Genomic DNA, 13,051 nt, shown 5'->3' on the forward strand with positions numbered 1-13,051 from the left:
ACAGCCTGGGCCAGAGCACACGGAACAGGGAGAAGTCCTGCACAGGATGTGAAAGCTCAACAGAGATCACACACCCTGTGGTACGTGATCCACCAGCCCAGCAGAGTCCAAGCTGACCAGAAAGGTGGCTCCCCGGAGAAGCCCAAGACCCGAGGCAACCACACACACAACGCACTAGAGGCCAACTGAGCAGTCACGGAGCGAGCCATACGAAATTGGCAACCACAGCAACATCCTAGTTAGTCATTAGTCTCAAAACGGTGGACTGTGAAACCCCCGGCCACAATGAATAAACACCAAAAAAAAGATACCAGAAATACAAAAAATCAAGAAAGTACACCACCAAAAGTTAATAAATCTCAAACTCTAGATCCTATAGAACAAGAAGCCCTTGAAATGACGGACAAGGAATTTCGAGTGATAATTCTAAGGAAACTGAATGAGATACAAGAAAACTCAGCTAGACATCATGAAGAAATGAGGAAAAGTATACAGGATCTCAAAGAGGAAATGTACAGGGAAATCAATGTCCTGAAAAAAAATGTAGCAGAACTTGCTGAACTGAAGAAGTTATTCAACGAAATAAAAAACACAACAGAGAGTTTAACCAGCAGGCTTGTCGAAGTTGAAGAGAGAACCTCTGAACTTGAAGATGGGCTGTTTGAAATAACACAAGCAGACAAAAAGAAAGAAAAAAGAATCAAGGACATGGAAGAAAATCTGAGAGAGATATCAGACAACCATAAGCGATCAAATATCCGAGTCATGGGTATTCCAGAAGGGGAGGAACATGGAGATTCCATTGAAAACATATTCAACAAAATAGTGGCAGAAAACTTCCCAGGTATAGGAAAAATCACAAATCTTCAGATCCAGGAAGCTCAACGATCTCCAAATGTATTCAACCCAAAAAGACCTTCTCCAACACATGTCATAGTCAAATTGGCAAAACTCAGAGATAAAGAGAGAATCTTAAAAGCTGCAAGAGAGAAGCGTCAAATCACCTATAAGGGAGCCCCAATCGGGTAAACATCAGACTTTTCATCACAAACCCTAAAAGCTAGAAAGGAATGGGATGATATTTTCAAAATACTAAAAGACAAAGATTGCCAGCCAAGAATACTCTACCCTGCAAGGCTATCCTTCCGAAATGAGGGGCAAATAGTATATTTCTCAGACAAACAAAAACTGCGGGAGTTCACTACCACAAGACCACCCTTACAAGAAATCCTCAAGGGAGTACTGGGTTTGGTTCCTGAAAAATAACTACCACTGCCATAAAAACCCAAGAAAAATCTAAACCCGCTAGTATAATAAAAATGGCATTCATGAAGAGAAAACAAGCTAACAAAAACACTATCTACAACCTAAGGAACCAACAAACAAAGAAACCAAACAGTAAATCAGAAAGCAAGGAACAAAAGACACCTAAGACAACCAAACAACCAATAAAATGCTAGGAATAAATCAACACCTTTCAATAACAACTCTTAATGTAAAAGGCTTAAATTCCCCAATTAAAAGACACAGACTGGCTGACTGGATCAAAAAGCAGGACCCAACTATATGCTGCCTACAAGAGACCCACCTCACCCATAAAGATTCACACAGACTAAGAGTGAAAGGATGGAAAAAGATTTACCATGCAAACAGAAAAGAAAAACGAGCTGGAGTAGCTATTCTTATATCTGACAAAATAGACTTTAAACTAAAAACCATAAAAAGAGACAATGAGGGACACTACTTAATGATAAAAGGACTGATCCATCAAGAAGACATAACAATCATAAATATGTATGCACCCAATGTTGGAGCAGCCAGATTTATAAAACAAACTCTATTAGACCTAAAGAAGGAAATAGACACTAATACCATAATAGCAGGGGACCTGAACACCCCACTGTCAATATTAGACAGACCATCTAGGCAAAGAATCAGTAGAGAAACACAAGATCTAAACAAGACTCTAGACCAATTGGAATTGGCAGATATCTACAGAACATTCCACCCAACAACCTCAGAATATTCAATCTTCTCATCAGCACATGGATCATTCTCCAGGATAGATCACATATTAGGTCACAAATAAAGTCTCAATAAATTCAAAAAAATTGGAATTATCCCATGTATCTTCTCAGACCACAATGGATTAAAACTAGAAATTAATAACAAACGAAACTCTGGAAACTATACAAACACATGGAAATTAAACAGCATTCTACTTAATGACATATGGGTCCAAGAAGAAATCAAGCAGGAAATCAAAAAATTTATTGAAACTAATGAAAACAATGATACATCATACCAAAACCTGTGGGATACTGCAAAAGCAGTATTGAGGGGAAAATTTATTGCATTAAACGCTCACTTCAGAAGAATAGAAAGATGGCAAGTGAACAAAGTAACACTTCACCTTAAAGAACTAGATAAACAAGAACAATCCAAACCTAAAGTTAGTAGATGGAAAGAAATCATTAAGATCAGAGCAGAACTGAATGAAATTGAAAACCAAAAACCAATTCAAAAGATCAACGAATCAAAAAGTTGGTTTTTTGAAAAGACAAATAAAATTGACAAACCATTAGCATGGCTAACAAAAAAAAGAAGAGAGAAGACTCAAATAACAAAAATTAGAAATGAAAAAGGCGATATTACAACTGATTCATCTGAAATACAAGGAATCATTCGAGACTACTATAAACAACTATACGCCAACAAATTTGAAAATCTGGAGGAAATGGATAAATTTCTGGACACACACAAGCTCCCAAAACTGAACTGTGAAGACATAGAAAATTTGAACAGACCAATAACAATAAAGGAGATTGAAGCTGTTATCAGAAGGCTCCCAACAAAGAAAAGCCCAGGACCAGATGGATTCACAGCAGCATTTTACCAAACATTCAAACAGGAATTGACACCGATTCTTTACAAACTATTCCAAAAGATTGAAAAGGACGCAAATCTCCCAAACTCATTCTATGAAGCAAACATCATCCTGATACCAAAACCAGGTACAGATATAACCAAAAAAGCAAACTACAGGCCAATATCCTTGATGAATATAGATGCAAAAATCCTTACTAAATTACTAGCAAACAGAATACAGCAACACATACGTAAAATTATTCATCACGATCAAGTGGGATTCATCCCAGGGATGCAAGGTTGGTTCAACATACGCAAATCAATAAATGTGATACACCATATTAATAAACTCAAACACAAGGACCATATGATCATCTCTATAGATGCTGAAAAAGCATTTGATAAAGTTCAGCACTCATTCATGACAAAGACCCTCTATAAGTTAGGTATAGAGGGAAAGTATCTCAACATAATTAAAGCCATATATGCCAAACCCAAAGCCAATATCATCCTGAATGGGGAAAAGCTGAAAGCTTTTCCTTTAAGAACAGGAACTAGACAAGGATGCCCACTCTCACCACTCCTATTCAACATAGTGTTGGAAGTACTAGCCAGAGCAATCAGAGAAGAGAAGGAAATAAAGGGCATCCAGATTGGAAAAGATGAAGTCAAACTGTCCCTGTTTGCAGATGACATGATCCTATATATCGAACAGCCTAAAACCTCTACAAAAAAACTGCTGGAATTGATAAATGATTTCAGCACAGTAGCAGGATACAAAATCAACAAACAAAAATCAGTAGCATTTCTTTTCTCCAATAGTGAACATGCAGAAAGAGAAATCAAGAAAGCCTGCCCATTTACAATAGCCACCAAAAAAATAAAATACTTAGGAATTGAGTTAACCAAGGAGTTGAAAAATCTCTATAATGAGAACAACAAAACACTGCTGAGAGAAATTAGAGAGGATACAAGAAGATGGAAAGATATCCCATGCTCTTGGATTGGCAGAATCAACATAGTGAAAATGTCCATACTACCCAAAGTGATATACAAATTCAATGCAATCCCCATCAAAATTCCAAAGACATTTTTCTCAGAAATGGAAAAAACTATCCAGACATTTATATGGAACAATAAAAGACCACGCATAGCCAAAGCAATGCTGAGCAAAAAAAATAAAGCTGGAGGCATAACACTACCTGACTTTAAGCTATACTACAAAGCTATAATAACCAAAACAGTATGGTACTGGCATAAAAACAGACACACTGACCAATGGAATAGAATAGAGAATCCAGAAATCAACCCACACACTTACTGTCAGCTGATCTTTGACAAAGGCACCAAGCCTATTCAGTGGCGAAGGGACTGCCTCTTCAGCAAATGGTGCTGGGACAATTGGATATCCATATGCAGGAGAATGAAACTAGATCCATACCTCTCGCCGTATACTAAAATCAACTCAAAATGGATTAAGGATTTAAATATACACCCTGAAACAATAAAACTTCTTAAAGAAAACATAGGAGAAACACTCCAGGAAATAGGACTGGGCACAGACTTCATGAATACGACCCCAAAAGCACGGGCAACCAAAGGAAAAATAAACAAATGGGATTATATCAAACTAAAAAGCTTCTGCACAGCAAAAGAAACAATTAAAAGAGTTAAAAGACAACCAACAGAGTGGGAGAAAATATTTGCAAAATATATATCTGACAAAGGATTAATATCCAGTATATATAAGGAACTCAAACAACTGTACAAGAAGAAAACAAGCAACCCAATTAAAAAATGGGCAAAAGAGCTAAGTAGGCATTTCTCTAAGGAAGATATACAAATGGCCAACAGACATATGAAAAAATGCTCAACATCACTCAGCATCAGGGAAATGCAAATCAAAACCACACTGAGATACCATCTAACCCCAGTTAGGATGGCTAAAATCCAAAAGACTCTGAACGATAAATGCTGGTGAGGTTGTGGAGAAAAAGGAACTCTCATCCATTGTTGGTGGGACTGCAAAATGGTTCAGCCTCTATGGAAAATGGTATGGAGGTTCCTCAAACAATTGCAGATAGATCTACCATATGACCCAGCTATCCCACTGTTGGGAATATACCCAGAGGAATGGAAATCATCAAGTCGAAGGTATACCTGTTCCCCAATGTTCATCGCAGCACTCTTTACAATAGCCAAGAGTTGGAACCAGCCAAAATGTCCATCATCAGATGAGTGGATACGGAAAATGTGGTACATCTACACAATGGAATACTACTCAGCTATAAAAACGAATGAAATACTGCCATTTGCAACAACATGGATGGACCTAGAGAGAATTATATTAAGTGAAACAAGTCAGGCACAGAAAGAGAAATACCACATGTTCTCACTTATTGGTGGGAGCTAAAAATTAATATATAAATTCACACACACACACACACAGACACACACACACACACAAAAACCGGGGGGGGAGAATATATAACAACCACAATTATTTGAAGTTGATACGACAAGCAAACAGAAAGGACATTGTTGGATGGGAGGGGGGAGGGAGAAGGGAGGGAGGTTTTGGTGATGGGGAGCAATAATCAGTCACAATGTATAGCGACAAAATAAAATTTAAAAAATAAATAAATAAAAAAAATAAAGAAGGAAAGACCAAACTTCAATCAGCCAAAAAAAAAAAAAAAAAAAAAATTAAGTGGTCCTATCAACAAAAGCTTGATCTTAGCAAACATCCCTTCTCCCTCCAGCAATTTTCCAGTATCTACACATATCAAGCAGTAACCTGTATGTCCTTGAGCCAGCAACCTTGCTGTGCCACAAATCTTTTTCCTACACCAGAGACTTTACAGCCTGAGGAAAATTTCCAGTCCTCTGCATCCAGGAATCTCAGGCTTCCCTGAACAGACTGAATTCAAAAATATCCTCTCCAATACACATTATATTCAAATTTGCAAAGCTCAAAGACAAAGAGAGAATTCTAAAAGCAGCTAGAGAAAACTGTCAAGACAACTATAAGGGAACCCCTATCTTACTAACAGCAGACTTCTCAACTGATACACTGCAGACCAGAAGAAAGTGGAATAGTGTATTCAAAACACTAAAAGATAAAAAATTTCCAGCCAAGAATACTTTACCCAGCAAGCCTCTCCTTCAGGGAGAAATAGTGTACTTACCAGACAAACACAAATTGTGGGAGTTCACCACCACACGATGAGCCCTGCAAGAAATTCTCAAGGGAGTCCTTCATCTGAAATCTGAATAATGAACGTCACTACCACGGATACACAAGAAAGAGCAAAACCTGCTGTTAAAACAGAAATGCCAGTGAGGAAGTCTAAGAACCTAAATCATGCCACCACAAATATCCAAATAACACTGAAGAGAAATAAAAGGGGAAGAAAGGATCAAAGGATATTTAAAACATCTAAACAAAAATCAATATTTGACAATAGCCACCCTATATGTGAATGTATTAAACTCCCTATTCGAAAGGTGCAGATTGACTCATTGTATTAAAAAGCTAGACCCAAGTATATGCTGTCTCAAAGAGACCCATCTCACATATAGAGACATACACAGACAAAAAGTGAAGGGATGAAAAAAGATATATATGCAAATGGAAACCCAAAAGAAGCAGGAATAGTTATTCTTATATTGGATAAAATAGACTTTAAACCAAAAAACATAAAAAGAGACAAAGAAGGCCACAATATAATGATAAAAGGATCAATCCAGCTAGTGGACATAGTAATCATAAATATGTATGCACCCATTACTGGAGCACTCAGATATATAAAGCAAACACTCTTAGACAGAAAGAAAGAAATAGGCCCTGATACGTTAATAGTGGGTGACCTGAACACCCCTCCCTCAGAGTGGGACAGGTCTTCCAGGCAACAAATCAATGAAGGGACACAGGATTTAAACTACACATTAGACCAACTGGAACTGGCAGATATATTACAGAACATTTCACCCAACGACCACATAATATACTTTCTTCTCATCAGCTCATGGAACATTCTCCAGGGTAGACCACGTATTAGACCACAAATCTAGCCTCAGCAAATTTTTAAAAATTGAAATCATTCCAAGTATCCTTTCAGACCACAATGGACTAAAACTGGAAATTACTAACAAGCAAAACTCTGGAAAGTATACAAATAAATGGAAAGTAAACAATAGTCTCCTGAATGATCTATTGTTCCCCCCCAAAAAAATTAAACAGAAAATCAAAACATTTCTAGAAACTAATGGTAATAAAGATACATCATACCAAAACCCGTGGAATACTGCAAAAGTAGTACTAAGAGGCAGATTTATTGCAATAAATGGTTACTTCAAAAGAATGGAAAGACTTCAAATAAATGACCTAACACTGTGCTTCAAAGAACTTGAAAAACAACAACAATCCAAACCTAAAGTTAGTAGACAGAAGGAAATAATTAAGATCAGAACAGAACTAGATGAAATAGAGACCCAAAAAACAATAGAAAAGATCAACAAAACAAAAAGTTGGTTTTTCGAGAAGATAAATACAATAGAAAAACCATTAGCTAGGTTAACAAACAAACAAAAAATGAATACAGAAAACCCAAGTAACAAAAATAAGAAATGAAAAGGGAGGCATTACAATTGATACCACAGAAATACAAAGAATCATTAGAGATTATAATAAACAACTGTATGACAACAAATATGAAAATCTAGAAGATATGGATAAGTTTCTAGACACATACAAAGACTGAACCAAGAAGAGACAGAACACCTGAACAGACCAATAACCAGCAAGGAGATTGAAGTGGTAATTAGCAATCTTCCAGCAAGGAAAAGTCCAGGTCCAGATGGCTTTACAGCTGAATTCTATCAAACTTTTAAAGAGGATTTAATACCAATTCTCCTCAGAAAATTCCAAACAATTGAAACTGAAGCTATTCTCCCAAACTCATTCTATGAGGCCAACATAACTCTGATACCAAAACCAGATAAAGACACAACAAAAAAAGAAAATTACAGGCCAATATCCTTGATGAACATAGATGCCAAAATCTTCAACAAAATATTAGCAATCAAAATACAGTAACATATCAAAAGAATTAGACACTATGATCAAGTTGGATTCATCCCAGGGCTGCAAGCATGGTTCAGCATACAAAAGTCAATAAATGTGGTACATCACATCAACAAACTCAAGGACAAAGACCATACAATTATCTCAATAGATGCTGAAAAAGCATTTGACAAAATTCAACATCTCTTCATGATAAAGACTTTGAACAAATTAGGTATAGAAGGAAAATATCTTAACACAATAAAAGCCATTTATGACAAGCCCGCTGCCAGTATTGTTCTGAATGGTGAAAAACCGAGGGCCTTTCCCTTAAAAACAGGAATAACCCAAGGATTCCCACTCTCACCACTTCTATTTAACATAGTACTGGAGGAACTAGCCAGAGCAAGCCAGAAGGAGAAAGAAATAAAAGTAATTCAGATTGGAAAACATGAAGTCAAACTGTCTCTATTTACAGATGACCTGATACTATGTATAGAAAAATCTAAAACTCTATCAAAGAACTCCTAGAGCTGGTTAATAACTTTAGTAACATTGCAGGATACAAAACAAATACCCAAATATCAGTTGCATTTATGTACTCAAATAATAATCTAACAGAAAGAGAAATGAAGAATGTAAGACCATTTATAATTGTCACAAAAGTAATAAAATACCTCGGGATCAATTTAACCAAGGATGTGAAAGATCTCTACAATGAGAACTACAAACCACTTCTGAAATGAAAGAAGACACAAAAATATGAGAAGATATTCCATGCTCTTGAATTGGAAGAATTTACATTGTGAAAATGTCTATACTACCCAAAGCAATCTACAGATTCAATGCAATCCCCATCAAAATGCCAATGACATTCTTCACAGAAATAGAAAAAAAAAAAAAATCCTAACTTTCATATGGAACAACAAAAGACCCCAAATAGCAAAAGCAATCCTTAGCAAAAAAATATAAAGCCAGAAGTATAACACTTCCTGACTTCAAATTATACTACAAAGCTGTCATAACCAAAACAGCATGGTACTGGTATAAAAATAGACATTAAGACAAGTGGAGTAGAATTGAGAACCCAGAAATCTTCCCTCAGGCTCACAGCCATCTGAGGGAAAATAATGTCTTTTCTATTGGGGAAAAGACAGTTTCTTCAACAAGTGGTACCGGGAAAACTGGATATCCATATGCAGAAGAATGAAACCAGATATGCACCTCTCACCATATACTAAAATCAACTCAAAATGGATTAAAGACTTAAGTATAAGGCCCGAACCTGTATCAATACTAAGGGAAAATATAGGTGAAACACTGCAGCAACATGGTCTGGGCACAGACTTTATGAACATGAGCCCAAAATCACAAGCAACAAAAGAAAAAATAAACAAAAGGAACTATATCAAACTATAAAACTTCTGCACAGCAAAGGAAATAACCAAGAGTGAAACTACAACCTACAGAGTGGGATAAAAGTTTTGCTAACTATGCATCTGACAAGGGATTTGTATGCATAATATACAAGGAACTCAAGCAATTATACAGTAAAACAAACAAACAAACAAACAAACAAAAAACCCCTCAATTTAAAAATGGGCAAAGGAGCTGAATAGACATTTTTCAAAGGAAGACTTACAAATGGCCAACAGGTACAGGAAAATTGCTCAACATCACTAGTCATCAGGAAAATGCAAATTAAAAGTACATTGAGATACCACCTCATCCCAGTTAGACTGGCTATAATAAAAAAGATGGTGAATAACAAATGCTGGCGAGGGTGTGGAGAGAAGGGAACACTCCTACATGGTTGGTGGGAGTGTAAATTAGTACAACCACTATGGAAAACAGTATGGAGGTTTCTCAAGCAACTACAGATAGATCTTCCATGCTATCCAGCAATCCCACTTCTGGGTATATACCCAGAGGAATGGAAATTATCATGCCGAAGTGATACCTGCACTCCCATGTTCATCGCAGCTCTGTTTACAATAGCCAAGACATGGAACCAACCAAAATGTCTATCAATGGATGATTGGATAAGGATGTATATACACTATGGAATACTACTCCACCATAAAAAAGAATGAAATTCTCCCATTTGCAACAACATGGATAAGCCTGGTGAAACTTTTGTTAAGATAAATACCTCATGTGCTCACTCATATGTGGGAGGTAAGAGAGAAAGAAGGAAGGAAAGATCACAGTAGTGCGTTGGACTTGCAGAGGGAGAGAACATTCCTTTGACTATAAAGTGGAGTGGGGGGGAAATGGGGATGGAGAGGGAGGAAGGGGTAATTGGGTGGGGGGGCACAGGGTAAAAATGCAGTTTGTAGTAATGGGTATGCTTCCAGTATGAATCTGGCCCTCACATTATGGGCTCAAGGGGTGACAATCACCTTTGTATGTCATGAATATTCATAACCAATAAAAAATAAATAAAGTAATTAATTTTAAAAAGTAATGGTGATCAATCTTTTATTATCTATATTCACTTATGTTTTCAGACTATTTCTGTGCTGAAGAATTGAAATTGTGAGCTGAAAATTACAGTCTTCACCTGAAAAAACATTGGTTCACTGCTCATTATTTTTTTTCACTCTAATAAACTTTCAGTACTAAGTGCAGGGAAGAGTGGTCTCGTCGGATGAATAGATCGGTGAGGCATAGAGACAGAAAGGTGAGGAGTTGACAAGTTACCCCTGAAATAAAAGAGGAGTACAATAAAGAGTTTCAGCTTCCAGATACCATCTAAGAAAAGGTATTTAAAAGCATAGGAAGAGGAATGCCTTTCTATAGGTCACACTTATGGTTTGTCTTTTTATTAGTATCTTGTTTTTTCTTGAGATGTGCTACAGAGGGACTTAACTTTTAGCCCTTTTCTTTTTAGTTCTTTTGAAATATTTATGAAATGTGACTTTTTAAAAATGTAATCTGTACCACATTGTGGGGTTTGTAACAAAGAAAGAGGAGGAAATAATATTCAGTCACTTAAGAGATGGAAGGAGCTATAATAATTGTTCTTTTCAAGATACAAGTCACTGTAGAAAAGAAATTATAATTACAATTGAAAGTGTAGCCTAAGCAGAGGGAAAGCACTGGCACTGGTTTATAATCCCTGGTGAGTTTTTTTGCTTTGGCACTTGGTTACAGTATAAACGATGCTTTCATCATTTAATGGCAATCTTGCAATTGACATTTGGCACAAATGCAAATATCTATGATGTGAGATAGAACTTACCACAAATATTTAGGCATTGGAGAGCACCCCAAGGACAAGTCACAAATATCAGAGAAGTCTCAGACATGCATTTTTCCTGGGTCCTACCTGTTAGGTCCCTAGAACTGAGAACCTGACTTTTAGAAAGCACCACCCTCCGGTTTTGTTTCTCTGTTTCATTCCTCTAAGTTTCTATCTCCCTAAGTCTATGTTCCCAGGAGCAGCTTGAGCAAGATGTACCCAGAGTGTAACATTGTAACTGTTTTCCTCCATTGGCCCAAGGTTTCTGTGTCCCCAAATCTCTGTTCCCATGAGCAAGCTGGACCTGGCAGATGCCAATCTTAACCCTATAAAAGAAAACACTCAACTGCCTCTTGGTGCTGAAACCATTTTTTGGCTCAGCCCAGTGGGTCCACTTGCTGCTTGCTAATAAAATCTTCTTTACTTCCTTTACCTGGCTAGCATCTCCTTCCTCAGCAACATTACACTACCAGAGTCGACAACTTCCAAATTTGCTCCAGAGCTCCCAGTTCCCTGGAGTTGGGGGAGGGGGGCAAAATGGTAGAAAGATATGCTCATAGAAGCACTAGAGAAGTCTAGTGATAGTGAAGAGTGGATTGAGGATGACCACATGTTCAAATGATTTTAAAAGCCTTTCCAATGGCAGGTGTTGATTGGATCATTCCTGTAAAGATCAAATATTAAAGCCTATCCTGAGCTTAGATGTATGGTGGCTCTGAGAAGAGGCAGGTCCTGTTGTTATATCCAAAAAATGGGCTAATGATACAGAGAATGGTGCAGATGATTAGGACATGCTCCAACTCTTAAGAAGTACTGTCCTAGTACTTCAGGCAGCATCTGGATATTGCATCACTAGAGGTCATCCCATCCACCTCCTCTGGATAGAAACCTATCAGAAAGCAAAAATAAAACAAACAAAGAAATGATACCATCCCTGCTTTCTCCTAGATTAGTGCCAAGTGAAATTTCTTAAAGTCCCCAATCCAGAAATATTTTATTTCCAGAATACTTGAGAGGGAGAGGTCATGGAAGCCTTTGTCACACTTTGGGTTGTTACCAGAGCAAGTGATATATAATAAGGAGGCGAGGTGTTTGACCTTCTAGGAAAATATTGTGCTTGTTTAAATCAATAATTTGTGAGAATGCAGAAAACATGCTGATATACTGCATATTCCCTGAGTTCCATAGACCTTGTGCAACTTCATCGTGGAGGTATATTAAAAAGTCAAGAATTATGTGGCCGTGGGTGGACCGTGGCACTAAGAACAGGCTTATTTATAAATTCTCAGAATAAATCCTGAATTCAGAATGTACTGGGGTGTTTATGATTTGCACAGGATTTGCAGAAAAGATAGGATTAAATACGTATAGCTAGTGAGAATTTATTATTTTGACGAGATGCTTGAAGATGCCTCCCAATCTCCTTCATGGCATGATATGCATATAAAATGATGACATTGGTATGGGACCTGACTGAGAAAGCTGCTTAAGGCAAAAAGGTTGTCAGGGGGCCGAGCCCGTGGCGCACTCGGTAGAGTGCTGCGCTTGGAGCGCGGCGACGCTCCCGCCGCGGGTTCGGATCCTATATAGGAATGACCGGTGCACTCACTGGCTGAGTGCCGGTCACGAAAAAAAAAACGACAAAAAAAAAAAAAAAAAAAAAAAAAAAAAAAAGGTTGTCAGGCCAGGTGACTCCAGAAGCCACCAGCCCAGCACTCAATGTTTAAAGGAATGAGTACGTTAGCACTGTCTAACTCTCACTGCAGGGCAGCCTGCACTGGCACACTGACTGGGGACTCTACCCTGGGTATTTCAAAGGGTGCTGCTACTCACCTTGACCGAAAAGCTCATTGAGGACATGATTTAATTGGAAT

Source organism: Cynocephalus volans, chromosome 1, assembly GCF_027409185.1.
Source record: "Cynocephalus volans isolate mCynVol1 chromosome 1, mCynVol1.pri, whole genome shotgun sequence".
Classification (NCBI taxonomy): Eukaryota; Metazoa; Chordata; class Mammalia; order Dermoptera; family Cynocephalidae; genus Cynocephalus; species Cynocephalus volans.